General features: G+C 43.9%; 1 long non-coding RNA gene across 1 annotated transcript; it reads left to right on the forward strand.

Moving 5' to 3' along the window:
* Positions 1 to 11864: 11864 nt before the first annotated feature.
* On the forward strand, positions 11865 to 13140 carry LOC108703386. The gene is made up of 2 exons (XR_001933463.2): positions 11865 to 12401; positions 12610 to 13140. It is a non-coding gene; the product is annotated as an uncharacterized LOC108703386 (long non-coding RNA).
* Positions 13141 to 14247: the final 1107 nt, after the last annotated feature.

Below are 14247 nucleotides of genomic sequence, written 5' to 3' on the forward strand. Positions count from 1 at the left end.
GTGATTGTTTCAGTAAATGGTACTGAATGTTTATTTGATTATATTTAGAAAATGTGATATTTTCATGAGATGAAGCTTATATAAAATGATTATGATAGATTACCAGAATGCCAGTCTTATCTTGGGATAACAAGGCCATTTTGGGGACAATAATAGGTGAGGAAACAACCTGATTTTGGTATTACTAAATCCCTTACCACAGCCCACTAAAACCTCCTAATTACACAGAACTGAAATCAGGTTTGATTCAATCACAAACATACCCCATTAATATAATGTTACTGCAATTAAATCAATAAGAATAAATATGTCTACAACACTAATGTTACTCTACCTACTGTAGAAATAACTTAAGATATAAGATATAATATATTGTACTTGATCCTAACTAAATTGCATGAATCAATTGGTGGCAAAACAATCCTATTGGGTTTAATTAATGTTCAAATGATTTTCAGCAGACTTATGGTATGGGATCCAATTTACAAAAAGATCCCTAATTCAGAAATTCCCGTATGCAAAGTATTATTAGATCTTATACCTATATTTCTATTTAATTTTCCTATACATTTCTATTTCAGGCTGGGCAGTTTTCCATTGCCAAATACTGTATATCCTGTTTAAAGGAACAGTAACGTCAAAAAAGAAAAGTGTTTTAAAGTAATGAAAATATAATGCAGTATTGCCCTGCACTGGTAAAACTGCTGTGTTTGCTTAAGACACACTACTATTGTTTATATAAATAAGCTGCTGTGTAGCAATGGGGGCAGCCATTCAAAGGAGAAAAAGCTCAAGTTACACAGCAGATAGCAGATAAGCTCTGTCTGTCTAATGGTGTTATCTGTTATCCATTAGTTAACCTGTGCCATATAGCCGTTTTTCAATTTCCACCATTGCTCCACAGCAACTTGTTTATATGAACTATAGTAGTGTTTCTGAAGCAAACAGATCAGTTTTACCAGTGCAGGGCAACACTACATGATATTTTCATTACTTTAAAACACTTACATTTTTTGGTGTTACTGTTCCTTTAAATAGCATTTAAAAAACTGCCATTGATTTTCCCTTGTTTTGCTAAACCTCCTTTCTATGCTATATCTGTTAGTCTGCTAATTAATTCTGTAGAGTTCAGATCCCTGCAGTGTTTCAAACAGTTGGTTATAGGCATACATTTAGTAAAATCTCCATGGTCTAAATACTTTGTTATAGAGTTAACTAGAATATTTAAAGCCTCCTATAGGTAAGAGATTCTTAAGTGTCTAGGATTCTCTTTCATACTCTGGGTGATACTAAAGATACAGGTCCTTTACAGTCAAGTTCCACTTATTAGCACTATAGTCTACACCACTAATTTCCTCTGGCAATATAATTGCTACTCTTTTGATAAACATGGGTGTTCTCACAGTATTTGTCAGAGGCATGAAAAATGTATTCTTGCAGAATAGATTTCCAACCACAGGCTCAACACAAAGGCTCTGCTTCACAGGATTTATCATGTTTAAAAATCACTGGAACTTGGTGAGACACTTTTTCTTTTACATATCCCAGGGTGTTCCAAACTCACCTGCACTACACTGATGCTAGCAATTAACCCTTGCAGACCCATAATGTGGTTTCTTAAAGGCACCATACACATTTAATATTGGGGGGGCACCATTGTTTTATTTTTCTTTGTAATCCGTAGTGGTTTACAACTTGTGTTAAAGGGGTTGTTCACCTTCCAAACACTTTTTTCAGTTCAGTTGTTTTCAGATTGTTCCCCAGAAATACCGATTTTTAAATTTACTTTCCATTATTTATTTTTTACTGTTTTCCGTGTATTTAAGTTTAAAGTTTAATGTTGCTGTCTCTGGTGTTTGTCTGGCAGCTCAGTAATTCAGGCGCAGACTCTAAACTGTTACAATTTTGCAACATTTAGTCAGCAACAACTCTGTAGTATTAGCAACTATTATATCAATTCTAACAACTGCCTGTAATGAAACCCAGAGATTAATTTCAGCAGGGACAAAGATAAGAAATGTATCAAGTAAATGTATCAATTTAGAACAATTTACAAGGTTAACAATTTACAAGGTCAACAACCCCCCCTCCCAGAGCTGCTTTAGAAGGTGAAAAATTACACTTTACACTTCAATATTAGAAAAATGGTCACACATAGAAAATAGAAAGTAATTGGAAAAAGTCTTTATTTCTGGTGATCTATCTGAAAACAACTAGTTGTTTGAAGATGAACAACCCCTTTAAAACTGTTTGTACTGTTCTAAGTTAGTCCGACATTGCTATTGTGTTTTTGCTGATGCTATTCATTGCCAATATAGATTTTATCCCTGAGTGAAGACATTAAGTGGGATCTGCTCTTAGTGAACTAGTGTCAAGAAAGGGTCACAGGAACATCACTGCAAAAATTACAAATAAACCATAAAGCTCTCCCAGGCTATTACCAAAGCAAACATTTGCATGACACCCACACAAAATAATTTCAATACAATGTTCATTTTACTACAATAATAGTGTAGGGCCCTATAGGGATACAGGCCCTATAGAGTTAATCTTTTCACCATTTCCTTGGGTTATTGGGTAGAATCCCAGTTACAGAATAACCTTTACAGTGATAGGCTGAGAGATTTGGTGACACTGCTCTGACTCACTCCTATATAGTGTGTGCAGGGAGTGGCCTCTTCCTCTTTTGCCTCTGGATGTGATTCCAGCTGGATGTGCTCAGGGGGACTGAGTGCAATAGGCCCAGAAGAAGGCATGTGTCCAAGTCGGGGACCAGGAAACCCCGTGAATGAGGAACAGATATACTAGGGCAGACTTGTCATAGTCTCTCTAGGAGAGAAAGGCAGATAGGATAGAGAGAAAGAGCAGCTGAAGCTCCAACAAGGATTTGCAGCAAGGGAGTAGCTTCCCAGAGGCTTTATGTGTTGCCTCCAGTCAGGGACCTCAGTGAAGAGGGACTGTAGGGTAGAAGCTGCTTTCCTGACAACTTCCAGGAGGGAAAGGTTGTACTGCATTTGCCTGTGTACTCTCTGTGTGAGCCTGCCTTGTTCTGTGTGAACTCTCAATATGCTGTTTTCCTCAACTCCTGCGTGAGTACTGAAACCTGTGGTCATTTGCCCTTTTTGGCATAATAAACCGTTCCTGATTGTTAAGAACCTCCTGGCGCCCAAGTTGTTTTTTGTGTGCACAGTAGCCTGGGGGGAATGTAGTTGCACTACACCATAGAGGGAACACTTCCACTTAGCGAAGGCCCTGCCCTGGGTGTAAGTCGCGTGTAACCCATGCTCTACTGTTCTAGCTGGTGAATTAACCCCGAGTGGCCCAAATAGGTGTTACAATAGTAATAGTAAAATACAATAATAATAGTAGTAAAAGTACAAAATAAGTGTCTTGCTTTATGTCAGTCATGAGCAGAACTCTGATTGTACCTTATTGGCGGGTGGGCCAGCCTGAAACCTGTGGGACCCTGGACCCACTTCAAAGTACAAGAAAATTCACTGGCACATAAGGTATATTGTGGCAGGGAAACCCCTTGCTTTATTTATTAGAGGATCAGTTTCCCTTCCGCAATATACCTTCTGTGCCAATGAATTTTGATGTACTATGTGATTGAGGGTTCCGATCCCTCTGTTATTGTGCAGTTGAGCTCCCTGCCTGCGACCTTACTCAGTACCTCCGTTTATAGGCTCATGACTGCCCCACCCATTTTGTCAAATCATAGATGGCAGGTCCGACTTGGGTCTATAAATGGAGGTGTTGGCTGAATTAGGGTCAGGTGCAGGTTGAGAGTGGGTGGGTTGAATTTTTCTTGAACCGCACAAAAGATTTGTGCATTAATTCTTTAATAGTGCATACATAGTTAAAACAGATGTCTACTGACAAATATAGAGACAATACAAGCAGTGAAAATAACAATCAAAAAGATGCTGACTGCTCCTGGCATTCAACAAATTTGTGAGGCTCTTCCCTTACTTCCTCCGGTTTTTTAGTATTATTCCTCCGGTTTTACAGTATTTACAGCTTTCCCAGACTTTATACGGGAAATGTAAAATCAACATTCTACTTTATTACATCCATTAGCATCCTATTTATTTGTTCACAAGTCAGTTGTCATGAATTCAACTGGCAAGTGAAACTCTATAGTGACCGCCTGTCAGGGTCCCCGCTGATGCCGCCCCAGGGAGCGTTCTGAAGTGCGTCTTCTCCCGGCGACGCAAGATCCAAAATGGCAGCGCCCATGCTGCCCACGTGGTTTCAGCGCCAGCGCAGTGACGCAGGCGTGATGACGTCATCACCCGGCGCCAAATTAAAATAAAAAGGCGCCTGAAACACTGTATCCTTGCCCAAGTATAGGTTTATGTTGCTATATGAACCTGGGTGTTATTTCCTTTGAATATTCTTGCTTTCTGACTCCTGCCTGTTCTGGATTTTTTACCCTTCGCTGCCTGCCTTGTGATCCCTTGCCTGTGACTCATCTACGACTCCTGTTTAACCCTTTGGCTACCACAACTTGGACTTTTTGCTCCTGGGCTTCCTCCTTGGTCCCGACTACTCCCTTTGGGAGCCACTAGGCCCCCTGACACCGCCATGTGTTGGATGGTAGTAATCACAGGGTTTAATAGCTTCTGTGTGTACTATTGCATGCAATTTAGCAGCACACGATAGATGGGTTAAATGGCAATGGAATAGTGATGGGCGAATCTGTGCCGAAAAATTTACCGTGAAATTCACAAAATGGCAAAAAATTTGTGAAATGCATTGAAGTCAATGGGAGTCAAAATTATTTTGACGCATGCAAATTTTGATGTGATGGACAATTTTTATACATGAGACATTTAGACATTTGGTCTAAATTTATTAAACTCAATGGGTATCCGAATTATTGTGCCACACGTCAATTTTTATGCGCTCGACTATTATGAAACGCGTCAATTGTTGTTTTAACGGGCAGATTTTTCAACAGCGAATTGTTGCCACATTTTCATAAATTAATTTGATTGCGGCAAAATGTGGAAATTCACCACTATCCCTAGTACTGAATAATTTATTTTAGATATAAAGTAATGAAAATGTGCATTTTGTGTGCTCAATTCCTACTTTCAATAAAAATGATCTCATCTGTGATTATATTCTTTCTGACTGTCCAAGTGCCTTTACACAAACACATGGAACACTACAAGGACTACAAGCACTCTGTAAATCACAAATTTGCATCACAGAGATAAACTTATCTTTTTTTCTCAGCAAGCCATCCCACACAACTTGATTCCTGATCATCTTCAAAGACATCACCTTCTCAGGAAAGCTTTCATCCAGACCCAGCATTTTTGACCTCCTACACACAACTCAAGATAATTCACAGGCTCATATCTCACAAGGGTAGTGTAACGATCGCCGCCCGGAGCAGGCCCAGGAGCTCCGGGCGGCGCGTCCATCTTCGCCGGCGTCGCTCCCAAAATGGCGGCGCCCATGGCCGCCACGTGGGTAGCGGCGCCGGGCGATGACGTCAGCGCGCCGACGTCGGCGCAAGTGCGTCAATGACGTCAGAATGGCGCCAAATTTGAAAATAAAAACTCCAACTAGACGCCAGAATGGCGCCCAAGAATAGGATTACTTTCCTGAAGCATATCCTGGGTTTCCTGTGTGCCTTATTGCCTAATATTGTTCCTGCCTTGTATCCTGACCCTTTGCCTGGACTTTGGACTTTGATTGTATTCTGCCTGCCTGTGAACTCTTGCCTGATCCTGACTATTCTCCGTTTAACCCTTTGGATACCGCGACCTTGTTCCCTCAAGAGGGCTTCCTCCTTGATCCAGACAACCTCCCTGGAGGGAGCTCCCGGCTCCCTGACATTATTCTTGGGCCATGGATCCTTCTGAGGAAGCCACACCTCATGTCGGACGAGCGCTCCGCGGACTGGCATCCCGCATGGAGGACTACGAAAACCAGCAGGTTCGCATTGGGCAAGCACTCGATGTCCTGCTGGCTCAAGTGCCTTCTGCGTCCTCCACTGCTCCACCTACTGGGGATCCCCCCATGGCGGCAGCCCCCACGAACACAAGCTACCCGACAGGTGAGCCTCGCATTCCACCTCCCCCTCGTTTCAGTGGGGACCCACAAGCCTGCAGGGGATTTGCCACGCAATGCCAAATTCAATTTGAGTTCCAACCCACACAGTTCCAAGCGAGCGTTCCAAGGTGGGGTATGTGATGTCTCGATTGGAAGGCAAGCCACTGGAGTGGGCAACGTCTCTTTGGGAGAAGAATTCCCCGCTGACTTTTGATGTTAAAGACTTTCTTCAAGCTTTTCGTATAGTCTTTGATGCTCCAGGTCGGGTTACGAACGCCCCTGCCCGTCTCTTGCAGCTCCGGCAAGGAAGCCGCAGTGTCAATGAGTATGCTATAGACTTCCGAACACTGATGGCGGAGACTTCCTGGTGTGATGACGCTTACAAGGCTGTATACTACCAAGGCCTATCCATTCGCATCAAAGATGATCTCGTCTCCAGAGAGACTCCTGACACCCTGGAAGGGTTGATCGCTCTATCCATTAAGGTGGACACTCGTCTCAGAGAGCACCAGGTGGAGAGAGAGCGCAGTAGACGATTTTCTCCCATGTTGGCCCCTCGCTTTCAAAGGCCGATTCTGCAAACACCCGCTGTTCCTGTGACCCATGTGTCGATGTCTCCCTTGGAGGAACCCATGCAAGTAGGAAAGACTCGCCTCTCCGAGCAGGAAAGACTCCGAAGACGTATGGCAGGTCTCTGTTTATACTGTGGTGGGCATTCCCATTTTGCCAACGCCTGTCCTGCCAAAGCCAAGAGTTTTGTACCCCGAGGTATGTCTCAGGTTTCTTATGTAGGGGGCATCACTCGAGGTTCTCTGGAGAAGTATCAAGAAAATTCACGCAGGCTTCTCCTTCCTTTGCAGATTCACCTGGCAAGTAAGTCTATCTTCGAAAGGGCCTTCCTCGACTCCGGAGCGGATGGCAATTTCATGGATGCCTTTTTTGCCGAACGCATGAAGATTCCTCTGCTTCCATTGTCTTCTCCCCTGCGAATTACTGCCATAGATGACAAACCCCTGGAGTTTGAATTCGTCACAAAGTTCACGGCGGAACTATCTGTACAAGTTGGGGCGCTGCATCAAGAAAAACTTTCATTCTTCATCATCCCCTGTCCTTCTACTCCATTGATATTGGGTCTTCCATGGTTACGTCTGCATAACCCCACCATAGACTGGTCCACTGGGCAGATCTCTCGTTGGAGTTTATTTTGCCTGCAACATTGCCTTCCGCCAAAACCCCTCGAGAAGGTGAATGTCTCCTCTGCGGAATTAAAGACTTTGCCCTCCACTTACAAGGGATTTTCCGATGTGTTTTGTAAAAAGTCTGCAGAGTTCCTTCCCCCACATCGCTCCTACGACTGTCCGGTTGAACTCCTGCCTGGAGCTATGCCCCCCAGAGGGCGCACCTACCCTCTCTCTCCTGCAGAGACTACCGCTATGAAGGAGTACATCCAAGAAAATCTCCAGCGGGGGTTTATCCGCCCTTCTACCTCTCCTGCAGGGGCTGGGTTCTTCTTCGTGGAGAAGAAGGACGGAGGCCTTCGGCCTTGTATAGACTATCGGGGTCTGAATAAGATCACCGTGAAAAACAGATACCCTCTGCCCCTGATTGCCGAGCTCTTTGACCAGCTGAAAGGGGCCAAGATTTTCTCCAAGTTGGATCTCCGGGGGGCCTACAACCTCATTCGCATCCGGGAGGGTGACGAATGGAAGACGGCATTCAACACTCGGGATGGGCACTATGAATATCTCGTTATGCCCTTCGGCCTATGCAATGCCCCTGCCGTCTTCCAGGAGTTTGTGAATGATGTGTTCCGAGATCTCCTAGGAAGGTTCGTAGTCGTATACTTGGACGACATCCTGATCTTTTCCAAGGACCTTGAAAGTCATCGCTCCCAGGTGAAGGAGGTACTCTCTCGTCTGAGGAAGAACTCTCTCTTCGCCAAGTTGGAGAAGTGTGTTTTCGAGGTATCCAAGATCCCCTTCCTAGGATACATTATCTCTCCAGAGGGATTTGAGATGGACCCCGTGAAAGTGTCGGCCATCCAGGAGTGGCCTCTCCCACTGAGTACCAAAGCAATCCAGAGATTCATCGGATTTGCTAATTATTATCGACAGTTCATCCGGGGGTTCTCTTCCCGCATTGCACCTATCCTGGCCCTCATCCGAAAAGGGGGTAAACCCAGCCTGTGGCCTCCATCTGCTATAGAAGCCTTTCAGTCCTTGAAAGAGGCCTTCACGTCCGCTCCTGTTCTTCGACATCCCAATCCTGCACTACCCTTCTGCATCGAAGTTGATGCTTCTGAAGTCGGAGCCGGAGCTATCCTGTCTCAGAGACATTCCTCTGATGGGAAATTGCACCCCTGTGCGTTTTTCTCCAAGAAGTTCTCATCCGCAGAGCAGAACTATGACGTCGGGAATCGAGAACTCTTGGCAGTCAAGCTTGCCCTTGAAGAATGGCGTCACCTCCTGGAGGGTTCTGAAATTCCTGTCCAGATTTTCACTGATCACAAGAATCTGGAGTTCATACAGTCCCTCAAGAGGCTAAATCCCAGACAAGCCAGGTGGGCCCTTTTCTTTTCCCGATTTAACTTTGTTTTGACTTATCGCCCAGGTTCCAAAAATCTGAAGGCCGACGCCTTGTCTCGTAGCTTCACTCCGGTGGACCGTGACCCTGAGAGACAGGAACCAATCATTCCACCAGTCAAGATCATTGCCTCTCTGTATCCCCAATTTGCCGACCAGATTCTGGCTGGGCAGTCCTCGGCTCCTCAAGATACTCCGATTGGCATGGCCTTCGTCCCTCCAGAACTTCGCCTGGCCATCCTGCAACAAACCCACTGCTCCAGGCAAGCTGGACATCCTGGTTCGGCTAAGACCCTTGAACTCTTGAGGCGCCTAGTCTGGTGGCCTGATATCCGCAAGGATGTAAAGGACTTTGTGGCTGCTTGTAATGTCTGCGCCACTTCTAAGCCTAGCCATTCCCGCCCCAGTGGGTTGTTACAGCCTTTGCCGGTACCCTCTCGTCCATGGACGCACCTCTCTATGGACTTTATTGTCGAACTTCCTCCCTCCGGTGGGAATACTGTGATCTGGGTTGTTATTGATCGCTTCTCCAAAATGGCCCATTTCATCCCTCTGAAGAAGTTGCCCTCTGCGGTGGAGTTGTCCCAGCTTTTTATCCAGTACATCTTCCGCCTGCATGGTTTCCCGGTGGAGATCGTCTCCGATAGAGGCACCCAGTTTACTGCCAAGTTCTGGCGTTCCTTATGCAAAGACCTGGGAATTGTTCTTCAGTTTTCATCTGCATACCACCCGCAAACGAATGGGGCAGCTGAACGTGTCAACCAAGCCCTGGAGCAGTTCCTGAGGAACCACGTATCCCTCTGCCAGGATGACTGGTCTGATCTCCTCCCATGGGCGGAATTCGCTCATAATAATGCTTGTCATTCCTCTACAGGAAGGTCTCCGTTCATGTCGGTGTATGGTCAGCATCCTCAAGCTTTTCCCCAAGACTTTGTGCTATCTGACGTCCCGGCTGCTGACGACTCCGCAGCCCATATGTCTGCTATTTGGGCTGCGACCAAGTTGAACCTAGAGAAGAGTGCTCTTGTTCATAAGACTTTCGCGGATCGTCGTCGAAGATCCTCTCCTCTCTACAAGGTGGGTGATAATGTCTGGCTCTCTTCCAGGAATATCCGGTTGAAGATACCATCTCCCAAGTTGGGTCCAAAATTCGTGGGACCATTTCCCATCTTGGAGATAATCAACCCTGTGGCTGTCAGACTCCAGCTTCCACCAGAGATGAGAATCCCCAACGTGTTCCACGTGTCTCTGGTGAAACCCGCCATCACCAACCGGTTCTCTGGCGGTCAGTCTCCTCCTCCTGCCATCTCAGTGGAGGGTCAACTCGAGTACGAGGTGGAGAAAATCCTAGACTCCAGAATCTCCAGAGGGTCCCTTCAGTACCTCATTCAGTGGAAGGGCTTTGGCCCTGAAGAATGCTCCTGGGAAGGACACCGTGATGTTCACGCTCCTCGTCTGGTGAGGGAGTTCCATTCCAAGTTTCCCCAGAAGCCAAGTCCTGGTGGTCCAGAGGCCCCCCGTGAGGGGGGGGGTACTGTAACGATCGCCGCCCGGAGCAGGCCCAGGAGCTCCGGGCGGCGCGTCCATCTTCGCCGGCGTCGCTCCCAAAATGGCGGCGCCCATGGCCGCCACGTGGGTAGCGGCGCCGGGCGATGACGTCAGCGCGCCGACGTCGGCGCAAGTGCGTCAATGACGTCAGAATGGCGCCAAATTTGAAAATAAAAACTCCAATTAGACGCCAGAATGGCGCCCAAGAATAGGATTACTTTCCTGAAGCATATCCTGGGTTTCCTGTGTGCCTTATTGCCTAATATTGTTCCTGCCTTGTATCCTGACCCTTTGCCTGGACTTTGGACTTTGATTGTATTCTGCCTGCCTGTGAACTCTTGCCTGATCCTGACTATTCTCCGTTTAACCCTTTGGATACCGCGACCTTGTTCCCTCAAGAGGGCTTCCTCCTTGATCCAGACAACCTCCCTGGAGGGAGCTCCCGGCTCCCTGACAGGTAGTACCCTAAACACAGCTGTCACGTAGTAATCTGACTAGAAGTAAATGTTAACCCTTTTCCACTAGGTATCAGGATAATGGCTTTCTCCCACTCCAGAAAGCAGCATGTTTCAGCACATTTTCTAGCCTTCCAAGCACAATGGTTCCAAACCTGTGGTGCTCAAAAGCTTAGCTGGAGTCCTAGCATGAAGGTCAGTTATTATGATACTATTTTGAAGGTTTGTTAGAGTGAGATTCTGGATAATCATGTATTGGATGTCCTACAGAACTATGACTGAAGAGAAACTTGTGTTGCAGGCCTTACGTCTCCATTTTGGAGAACATATTGGCTGCATTTCTCAACTCTGTATTCATGAGAGGCAGGCTGTGTGTGTGTGTGTGTGGGGGGGTACATAACTATCTCTCACTTTTGTACATGATCCAGACAAGCAATTTAGAGAGCACTGGTAGAAAAGGCCACATATAGGTCCTGTACTTACCACCTACTCTCTGAAAGGTGGCAAGGACAGAGCTAGTCTGCACCCACTTATGCTGCTTTCTGCAGCTTGCATAAGCATTTTTTTATGTGGTGACATTTGCAGGGCACAGCCAGACCACAGACAGAATTCCCCTCTACATGAGCAGAGTGATCTTGCATTCTTTAGTGCTTTCATTTCTGTCTAAAGTCTCATAATGGATAATTTTAACAGGCCCAGACTGACAATGTGGAAATTCTGGTAAATGCCAGATGGGCTGCTGTAAGATGCCATAGATGGTCACAGATAGTGGGCTGGTGGAGGGCTGTTTGGTTCTCTCTGTACTTGCCAGGGCCTATTTTCAATCCCAGGCCAGATTGGGAGTGTAGTAAACAGTATATAGGAGTTCCTATATAGAGATATGGGTCTCTAGTAAGTAAACCTGCACCTCTGATGGGGGGGGGGGGAAATCTTTAAGTGATATTTTAAATGATAGGCGCCTCCCCTGTACAGTTTACACAGCATGAAGATATAGACCAAAATTAAAAAAAGCTGAGAGAAAACAAGTGTTTATGTGAGGGTGTGCTGCTGCCGATGAAGGAAGTGCTTCCTCTAGAAGCAGTGAGTGTAACTTCTCCCAAAGGACCTGTTATTTTTTATTGTTACAATTACTTATTTACTTATCTCAAAATTGTTAAAAAAAGCTGAGAGAAAACAAGTGTTTATGTGAGGGTGTGCTGCTGCCGATGAAGGAAGTGCTTCCTCTAGAAGCAGTGAGTGTAACTTCTCCCAAAGGACCTGTTATTTTTTATTGTTACAATTACTTATTTACTTATCTCAAAATTGTTAAAAAAAGCTGAGAGAAAACAAGTGTTTATGTGAGGGTGTGCTGCTGCCGATGAAGGAAGTGCTTCCTCTAGAAGCAGTGAGTCTAACTTCTCCCAAAGGACCTGTTATTTTTTATTGTTACAATTACTTATTTGCTTATCTCAAAATTGTTACAAAAGTATCGTATATGCAGCTGTGGCTGTTTCCTTGTACTCCCTATTACAGACAAAGAAACGGAAAACCGACAACCGTCACTGGCAACTTCCCATATGGTCCAAGTCGGCGCATCTATCATAACACTACAGCTTGTGGATAGATCTCCACACAGGACTGCCTGAGCACGGCTTCAAAATCCAACTGCGGAGTCGGTACATCTGTTTGAACATCTGAGCACAAGAATACATCTCTCCACCGGATTGCCAAGACACTACCTCTACACGCTATTTGATCCAAAGGCGGGGTAAGTGCAGTTACTAGCTCGCCTTACATTTCTGCACTATGTGAATTTTTTTCCCATTAGGTACCGCTGTATACACCAAGAGACCGGGACACAAACATCAATTCCTGACAGGCACACTTATTGCTTATTATTTGTGAGTAGTTCCGACGCTCATAATTACTGTAGGTGTAAAAGGTTAATACAATAGTGGGATTGCTTTTTCTTTTAGACATACGGCACTCAACCTCAAATTGGCGCACCTTCCTTTTGATTGTTTGAACTATACACGTGGACCTGTGGACCTACATTTTTGGTGCAGCTGTATAACTACCATAACCAAGCGCGGCTCTTCACCTATTTAACCATGGAGTGAAAAGGGTTTTACGTTTCCAGAGTGAAGAAAAAATGAAACCAGCTCTTTCTTGCACACTGAAGTATATATAATACACATAATGCTATAATTGTATACATTATGAGAAGTCCACTGTTTGCGTTGATAACTGGTGTTGGTTTTCCACAAGCAAATTTATATAAAATCTTTAGCTTTGTCTGTAGACTTTACAGAACTGCACTAGATTAGACAATTATGCAATCTTTTTTTTCTGTTTAAATATATTTTATTTGATTTAACATCAACAAGAAAAATTATTATGACAACATATATTAAGCAGACTTAGAGAATGTGCTGCAATAAATACAGTGGCATGACATTTTCAAACATTAATAACATTAATTGTTAAATACAGAAAAATGTAACTAAGCCAGTGGATGTAAAGATAAATAAAAAGAAAAGAAAGAAAGAAAAAGCCCATTGTTTCAAGAGAATCAGATTGTACATTTACCATCCTAATTAGATTTGGAGAAACCTTGAAACTTGGTCTTTGGTATTAGAAAAAAAATAAGGAGACCAAATAAGTTTAAAGGATTCTTTAGAGCTTCTCCCATTTGATTTTGCTTTTAAAGCTTCCTGCCAGCTAAGTTGGTTCATGTAAGAAATGGTATCTGACAATGAGAGACACTTTATGTAACCAAAAATTGAATAAAGCTTTTTTGGCAGAAACCAAAGATAAACATGTCAGTGTCTTTTTTTCATGGGATATAAATTTTGGTTTGGAAGGTAAAGAAAAACCGTCATGCTCCAAATTTAATAGAGCAAAACACGGAGATAATTGTAACTTAATTTTCAATCTATTATTCAAAAAACTAGTGACCTCCCTCCAGAATAATCTAACTTTTGGGCAGGACCACAAATTGTGGAAAAGAGAAACATTAGTCTCATTACATTTTGGACAAAATGGGACAGGACTGGTAAAAGTATCTTTAGAAAAATTCTTCCCATAAGTGTACTAGCTTGAAATGTTGTAACCTCCAATGTTCTGATAAGATTAATTTATTATAATTACTTAGAGACTTCACCAAATCAGAATGGGATACTCTGCATTGTAAATAGTCGTACCATTTTAAAGAAACTTCTAGTAATGGATGTTGGCCTGACCCAAAGTCATTCCAAAATTTTTGAGATATAGAGTCGACTGAAATCAATGAACGGAGTTCAATATATTCAGACAAATCCTCAGCAAGTTTGTGGTTCATTAATACTAAATTATTCTTATTCTGTATCAAAGAAAGGCCACATTGACAGGCACGATAATAATATCTGTCTGACTCAAGAAGATTAGATTTTTCTTTGAGATCTGACCACGATAGTCTTTTATTAAGACTAGTAGTTTTTCTTCAAGGAAAATAAAAAGGTATACTGTTTAAGAAAATTTGATGGTTTAAGCAAGAGCTTAGCGGCATAAAAGTAGTTTGGGTATAACTTTAGCTATGACAAGAAAATAAATGTTTCCACACAAAAATAGAGTCT

The sequence above is a fragment of the Xenopus laevis genome, chromosome 7S, assembly GCF_017654675.1.
Source record: "Xenopus laevis strain J_2021 chromosome 7S, Xenopus_laevis_v10.1, whole genome shotgun sequence".
NCBI lineage: Eukaryota > Metazoa > Chordata > Amphibia > Anura > Pipidae > Xenopus > Xenopus laevis.